Source organism: Eleutherodactylus coqui, chromosome 3 (genome assembly GCF_035609145.1).
Source record: "Eleutherodactylus coqui strain aEleCoq1 chromosome 3, aEleCoq1.hap1, whole genome shotgun sequence".
Classification (NCBI taxonomy): domain Eukaryota; kingdom Metazoa; phylum Chordata; class Amphibia; order Anura; family Eleutherodactylidae; genus Eleutherodactylus; species Eleutherodactylus coqui.
This window is the reverse complement of record NC_089839.1, coordinates 120,106,944-120,114,658: the sequence shown is the minus strand read 5'-3', so window position 1 is coordinate 120,114,658 and position 7,715 is coordinate 120,106,944.

Here is a 7,715-nt window from a genome sequence, read left to right as displayed (position 1 = left end):
GATTTGTAAAGAGTAAACAAAAATACAAAAAAGTAAAAATATTGATGGGGTGGGTAGATAAAGAGAAACCTGACAGCATTTTTCATAGGTTCACAGGTATTGAAGACTATTTGTTTTTATTGCAACAATCAGATTAAGGCCACTCTGACATATGTGCTTTCTTGAGCATTTAACACTGTGCTTAACGCTGTCAAAAGCTACCAGTGATTTCAATGGGGATTTTCAAACAAACGCTGCGTTTTTCAAGCACTGTCTATTTTCATGCGTTTCAGTATTTTAAAACCAATTCATCACCCACTGAAGTGAATAGGTAATGCTTTCAGAGCTGCTGAATACGCAATAGAAAGTGGTAGCAGAGTTATTGACCAAGTTTTTTAAATGCCACTGAGAACGAACTAAAAATTTACAGGGAGTTGTCAGCAGCTCCTTATGTCTAGCTTCTCACAAAGAAAAAGCCAGTGCAGAGGTAACACAGAAGGAGAAGCATCTCCTAGACATGTGCTGCTTCATACCCCTCATGAAGATGCCAACTATATGGGATACAAACTCCCCTCTCCAAGCATTGCAGTGTAAAAGAGCACGCATGAGAAAATTTGGCTGCAAAAGTGCCCCCGCAGAGTTACCGACTGCCACAAAGCAAAAAAAACAAAGTACAGTATATATGTCTCTTGATATGTGTAGCACATCAAATGCTTTTTTTGAAATGTTTTTATTGAACAATCAAGATACATATCTCACAGTATATCAGTTTCTTGGTTTTTATCTAGATTAGTGTGTGGATATTCTCTCGATACTCATTTTGTATATTTCTTAACAATTAAAATAACCAAAAAAAAAAAAAAAAAAGGAACATTTAAATAAAAACACGAACAAACTTAGACCTGTTGTGACCTCAAAATTATGGGTTGTCTCCCCCCCCCCCCCCCCCACCCTTTATCATTTTTTAAATGCACCTGGGCAGATTCCCAATCAGCCAAATGGAGAGCTGGCCCAGGGTCCTGGAATTCCCCCCACGGCGCCGGCACGACAAATGTGACACCCTAAAGGGGAGGATTCCCCAGTATCATCTGTTCCTGAAACCAACAAGTGTGATAGAAACAGTTCCTCAATTTCTCCTTTATTCTCTGTGGAATCATTTCAACAAAGCTCCCCCAAGTTTCAAATAAGGACTGCACCATCTTTTCTTTAAACAATGTTTCAGCCCAATCCATTTGGAACAGGAATGCTAACTTGTCCAAAAACATTCTAAATGGAGGGGCTGTCGGTTTTATCCACATCTGTAGGATGGCTTTTAATCCCGCTGCTGCCACAAAATGTAGAAGTTTGCGTACGCCTCTCGAGCAATGATATGTATTTGGGTCAAGGTACCCAAAGATAGCCCATATTGGCACCTGCGGATAAAAGTTTATCAAGTGTGTGGTGGTGTATTCACAGATTCGTGACCAAAAGACTTGTATCTCAGGGCACGGTATAAATTGGCACATGGAGCCTTGCATTTGAAACAATTTGACGTGGGGTATATTCCCATTCAACATCCCTTTGTTTGGGTTAAAGGGGTGGTCTCGCGAAACCAAGTGGGGTTATACACTTCCGTATGGCCATATTAATGCACTTTGTAATGTACATTGTGCATTAAATATGAGCCATACAGAAGTTATTCCACTTACCTGCTCCGTTGCTAGCGTCCTCGTCTCCATGGTTCCGTCTAAATTCGCTGGCAGCTTGCTTTTTTAGACGCGCTTGCGCAGTCCGGTCTTCTCCATTCAGCACGAGCCGCTTCAGTGTGCTCCCCGCTACAGCTCTTCTGCGCATGCGCAGACGAGCTGTCACTGCTCGGGAGCGCGCTGCAGCGGCCATTCTGTACCTTCCTCTGTTAGAGGAAGGTGCAGAAACTGAAGCTGCCCAGCGGAGAAGCCCAGCCCAGCAGCCCCGAGAAGCCTCCCAGGTAAGTGATTTGTGGGGAAGGGGGGGGGGGGGGGGGGGCTGCCGCTGCGCCGGGGGGGGGGGGGGGGGGGGCTGCCGCTGCGCCGGGGGGGGCTGTCGCTGCGCCGGGGGGGGGGGGGGGGGGCTGCCGCTGCGCCGGGGGGGGGGGGCTGCCGCTGCGCCGGGGGGGGGCTGTCGCTGCGCCGGGGGGGGGGGGGGGGGCTGCCGCTGTGATGGGGGAACTAGCGCTAGGCCGGGGGGGCTGCCGCTGTGATGGGAGAACTAGCGCTAGGCCGGGGGGGCTGTCGCTAGGCCGGGGGGGGCTGTCGCTGCGATGGGGGGGGCTGTCGCTAGGCCGGGGGGGGGGGGGGGGCTGTCGCTAGGCCGGGGGGGGGGGGCTGTCGCTAGGCCGGGGGGGCTGTCGCTAGGCCGGGGGGGGGGCTGCCGCTGTGATGGGGGAACTAGCGCTAGGCCGGGGGGGCTGCCGCTGTGATGGGAGAACTAGCGCTAGGCCGGGGGGGCTGTCGCTGCGATGGGGGGGCTGTCGCTAGGCCGGGGGGGGCTGTCGCTGCGATGGGGGGGGCTGTCGCTAGGCCGGGGGGGGGCTGTCGCTAGGCCGGGGGGGGGGCTGCCGCTGGGCCGGGGGGGGGGGGCTGCCGCTAGGCCGGGGGGGGGCTGCCGCTAGGCCGGGGGGGGGGCTGCCGCTAGGCCGGGGGAACTAGCGCTGGGCTCCGGGGCCTTCACCTGGGCTGAGGGTCTAGCGCTGGGGAGCCGGGGGCTAGCGCCTTACCTGCTGCCTGGCGGTGGGCGTCTGGTCGGCGGCTGCGGGGCGTCTGGTCGGCGGCTGCGATGCGTCCGGTTGCCATGGAGACACAGCTGGCGGCGTCTCGGGAGCGCGCACGTCGGGCTGCAGCGAGCGACGGGGAAAGAGCCGGCGGCCATCTTGAGGAAACTTTTATAAGTTGCTGAAACGCTGGAACGGTAAGTACGAACCAGCTAGAAAGGTCATTTACAGGGGGGCTTAGTAATGTGTACTTAATGGGGGGGGACTGGGCAAAAAAAAAATGTAACTGCTTCCTCGAGACATCTCCTTTAAGTATGATCTGTGAATAACCTGGAGTCGCATCTCCAGAAATCTGGCTGAGGGTAGATATTTGTCGATATGGGCTTTACGAGTAGTTCTGGTGTGAGATCTCAATCGTCTAAAGACGACCTCCCCACCCATGTCTACATCATCTTGCTCATGCATATTTTGAATTGCTCTATGTATTTTGGAGATCATGCCCTTAATGTTTCCCAATCTAGAAGTCCATGCACTGCCCGTCTGCATTCAATCAAATTCTCTGAAATGTAGCAGGAGTTGTTGGATATAAAGTCTTGCTTGCAGGTAATTGAATAATGGGATTGGTAGCTCAGGATATTTTTATTTCATCTCCTCATGACAGAATGCGTTTTTCTTTTTTGTGTAGCATTTTATCTATAGAGTCGACCCCTTGTCTACACCAAACAGAAAAGATCTTGTGTGGACAGTTATTCTAAAAGTTGTAGTTGTTTGTGAAAGATATATGTGGGGATGCATGTGGGGATGCCTAACTAGCTCTGCGTAGTTTGTTCCATGATGTGCAGGCCGCAAGGACCAGGGGATTACATTTTGTTTCCGACAGTGCCGAGTATGGGAGATGAAGGATATTTTGTAGTTGTGTCTGGCCAGACATTTCCTGTTCCAATTGTTTGTAAAATTTTGTTGGGGATAAAGCCAGTTGTGGATTATACGGGCCTGAGCTGCTAAATTGTAGTCCTTTATATAGGGTAGATTGATTCCACCATTGTCTTTTTGTAGGGTTTTGTGTGCTATGCGCGGTCGTTTTCCTCCCCACACAAAATTTCTGAAATTTTAGGAAATGGGTAGGGAATGTAGAATGTATAGCAGCCGAAGAAATTCCATCATTTTTAGAAGGTTAGCTCTCCCCAAGAAAGATTGTAAAGTTTTTCCATGTATTTGATTTCTAGGTTTTTAATATAGGGTTCTATGTTTGTGGTGTATAACCTAGAGGTGTTTCTCGTGACCTTGACTCCCAGGTATTTTATGGAGTGTGTTTCCCATTAAACACAGACCTACTTAAAACTATTCCAAAATAGGTAAGAAAGTTCTCTCCCTCTCTTAAATTGCCATAAATATGCTTGTAGATGAGATAGAGATACAGTACAGGAACAGAGCAATTCAATAAAGCGGGCAAAGGATAAGACCTAGTTCAGTCCTTGTGGCTGCATGCTCCTAAGATGGAATATCCATTGCATCCCCTTCCTCAATATAAACCTATCCCAGTCACTTCCTCTTGCTGGTAGCAGAACAGGCCTAACAGCACTTACTACCAGGAAATGTCTTTATATGTATAGCCAACAGTTTCTCCCATTAATTATCCATGTCCCCAATACAATCTCGCTTCTATGGCTTCTGAGCTGCCTTGTTGTTTCCCCCACCATGTGCACGTAGCAACATATCCCACTCAGTCATTTTACAGATGACTAACTCACTAGCTAATGGCTTCACCGCCCACCTTTATGTAGAGACATGCATTACAAGCACATTTAAAATTTCACTTTGGTTTGTTAGGCAGCTATGTTTCCTTTGGGGATTGGATGGGTAGAAAAGTCTTCACTAACTGATCTCTCTCTCTCTCTCTCTCTCTCGCGCGATCTCTCTCTCTCTCTCTCTCTCTCTCGCGCGCGATCTCTCTCTCTCTCTCTCTCGCGCGAGAGAGAGAGAGATCGCGCGCGAGAGAGAGAGAGATCGCGCGCGGCGCGAGAGAGAGAGAGATCGCGCAGCGCGCGAGAGAGAGAGAGATCGCGCGCGCGCGAGAGAGAGAGAGATCGCGCGCGCGCGAGAGAGAGAGAGATCGCGCGCGCGCGAGAGAGAGAGAGATCGCGCAGCGCGCGAGAGAGAGAGAGATCGCTGCGCGCGCGAGAGAGAGAGAGATCGCGCGAGAGAGAGAGATCTCTCTCTCTCTCGCGCGATCTCTCTCTCTCTCGCGCGATCTCTCTCTCTCTCTCGCGATCTCTCTCTCTCGCGATCTCTCTCTCTCTCCGCGATCTCTCTCTCTCTCGCGATCTCTCTCTCTCTCGCGATCTCTCTCTCTCTCGCGATCTCTCTCTCTCTCGCGATCTCTCTCTCTCTCGCGATCTCTCTCTCTCGCGCGATCTCTCTCTCTCGCGCGATCTCTCTCTCTCTCGCTGCGATCTCTCTCTCTCTCGCGCGATCTCTCTCTCTCTCGCGCGATCTCTCTCTCTCTCGCGCGATCTCTCTCTCTCTCGCAGCGATCTCTCTCTCTCTCTCTCTCTCTCGATCTCTCTCTCTCTCTCGATCTCTCTCTCTCTCTCGATCTCTCTCTCTCTCTCGATCTCTCTCTCTCTCTCGATCTCTCTCTCTCTCGATCTCTCTCTCTCTCTCTCTCTCTCGATCTCTCTCTCTCGATCTCTCTCGATCTCTCTCTCTCTCTCTCGATCTCTCTCTCTCTCTCTCGATCTCTCTCGATCTCTCTCGATCTCTCTCTCTCTCTCTCGATCTCTCTCTCTCTCTCTCGATCTCTCTCTCTCTCTCTCGATCTCTCTCTCTCTCTCTCGATCTCTCTCTCTCTCTCTCGATCTCTCTCTCTCTCTCTCGATCTCTCTCTCTCTCTCTCGATCTCTCTCTCTCTCTCTCGATCTCTCTCTCTCTCTCTCGATCTCTCTCTCTCTCTCTCGATCTCTCTCTCTCTCTCTCGATCTCTCTCTCTCTCTCTCGATCTCTCTCTCTCTCTCTCGATCTCTCTCTCTCTCTCTCGATCTCTCTCTCTCTCTCTCGATCTCTCTCTCTCTCTCTCGATCTCTCTCTCTCTCTCTCGATCTCTCTCTCTCTCTCTCGATCTCTCTCTCTCTCTCTCGATCTCTCTCTCTCTCTCTCGATCTCTCTCTCTCTCTCTCTCGATCTCTCTCTCTCTCTCTCGATCTCTCTCTCTCTCTCTCGATCTCTCTCTCTCTCTCTCGATCTCTCTCTCTCTCTCTCGATCTCTCTCTCTCTCTCGATCTCTCTCTCTCTCTCTCGATCTCTCTCTCTCTCTCTCGCGATCTCTCTCTCTCTCTCTCGATCTCTCTCTCTCTCTCGATCTCTCTCTCTCTCTCTCGATCTCTCTCTCTCTCTCTCGATCTCTCTCTCTCTCTCTCGATCTCTCTCTCTCTCGATCTCTCTCTCTCGTCTCTCTCTCTCTCTCTCTCGATCTCTCTCTCTCTCGATCTCTCTCTCTCTCGATCTCTCTCTCTCTCTCGATCTCTCTCTCTCTCGATCTCTCTCTCTCGATCTCTCTCTCTATCTCTCTCTCTCGATCTCTCTCTCTCTCTCGATCTCTCTCTCGATCTCTCTCTCTCGTCTCGATCTCTCTCGATCTCTCTCTCGATCTCTCTCGTCTCTCTCTCGATCTCTCTCGATCTCTCTCTCGATCTCTCTCGATCTCTCTCTCGATCTCTCTCGATCTCTCTCTCGATCTCGATCTCGATCTCGATCTCGATCTCGATCTCGATCTCGATCTCGATTCGATCTCGATCTCTGATCTCTCTCTCGATCTCTCTCTCGATCATCTCTCTCGATCTCTCTCTCGATCTCTCTCTCGATCCTCTCTCGATCTCTCTCACGATCTCTCTCTCGATCTCGATCTCGATCGTCGATCTCGATCTCGATCTCGATCTCGATCTCCTCTCGATCTCTCTCTCGATCTCTCTCTCGATCTCTCTCTCGATCTCTCTCTCGATCTCTCTCTCGATCTCTCTCGTCTCTCTCTCGATCTCTCTCTCTCGATCTCTCTCTCTCGATCTCTCTCTCTCGATCTCTCTCTCTCGATCTCTCTCTCTCGATCTCTCTCTCTCGATCTCTCCTCTCGATCTCTCTCTCTCGATCTGATCTCTCTCTCTCGATCTCTCTCTCATCTCTCTCTCTCGATCTCTCTCTCTCGATCTCTCTCTCTCGATCTCTCTCTCTCGATCTCTCTCTCTCGATCTCTTCTCTCATCTCTCTCTCTCGATCTCTCTCGATCTCTCTCGATCTCTCTCGATCTCTCTCGATCTCTCTCTCTCTCACTCTCTCTCGATCTCTCTCTCTCGATCTCTCTCTCGATCTCTCTCTCTCGATCTCTCTCTCTCGATCTCTCTCTCTCTCGATCTCGATCTCTCTCTCGATCTCTCTCTCTCGATCTCTCTCTCGATCTCTCTCTCGATCTCTCTCTCGATCTCTCTCTCGATCTCTCTCTCGATCTCTCTCGATCTCTCTCTCGATCTCTATCTCGATCTCGATCTCGATCTCGATCTCGATCTCTCTCTCGATCTCTCTCGATCTCGATCTCTCTCTCGATCTCTCTCTCGATCTCCTCTCTCGATCTCTCTCTCTCGATCTCGATCTCTCGATCTCTCTCTCGATCTCGCTCTCGATCTCTCTCTCGATCTCTCTCTCGATCTCTCTCTCGATCTCGCTCTCGATCTCTCTCTCGATCTCTCTCGATCTCTCTCGATCTCTCTCTCGATCTCTCTCTCTCGATCTCTCCTCTCGATCTCTCTCTCTCGATCTCTCTCTCCGATCTCTCCTCTCGATCTCTCTCTCTCGATCTCTCTCTCTCGATCTCTCTCTCTCGATCTCGATCTCTCTCTCTCTCGATCTCTCTCTCTCGATCTCTCTCTCTCTCGATCTCTCTCTCTCGATCTCTCTCTCTCGATCTCTCTCTCGATCTCTCTCTCGATCTCTCTCTCGATCTCTCTCTCTCGATCTCTCA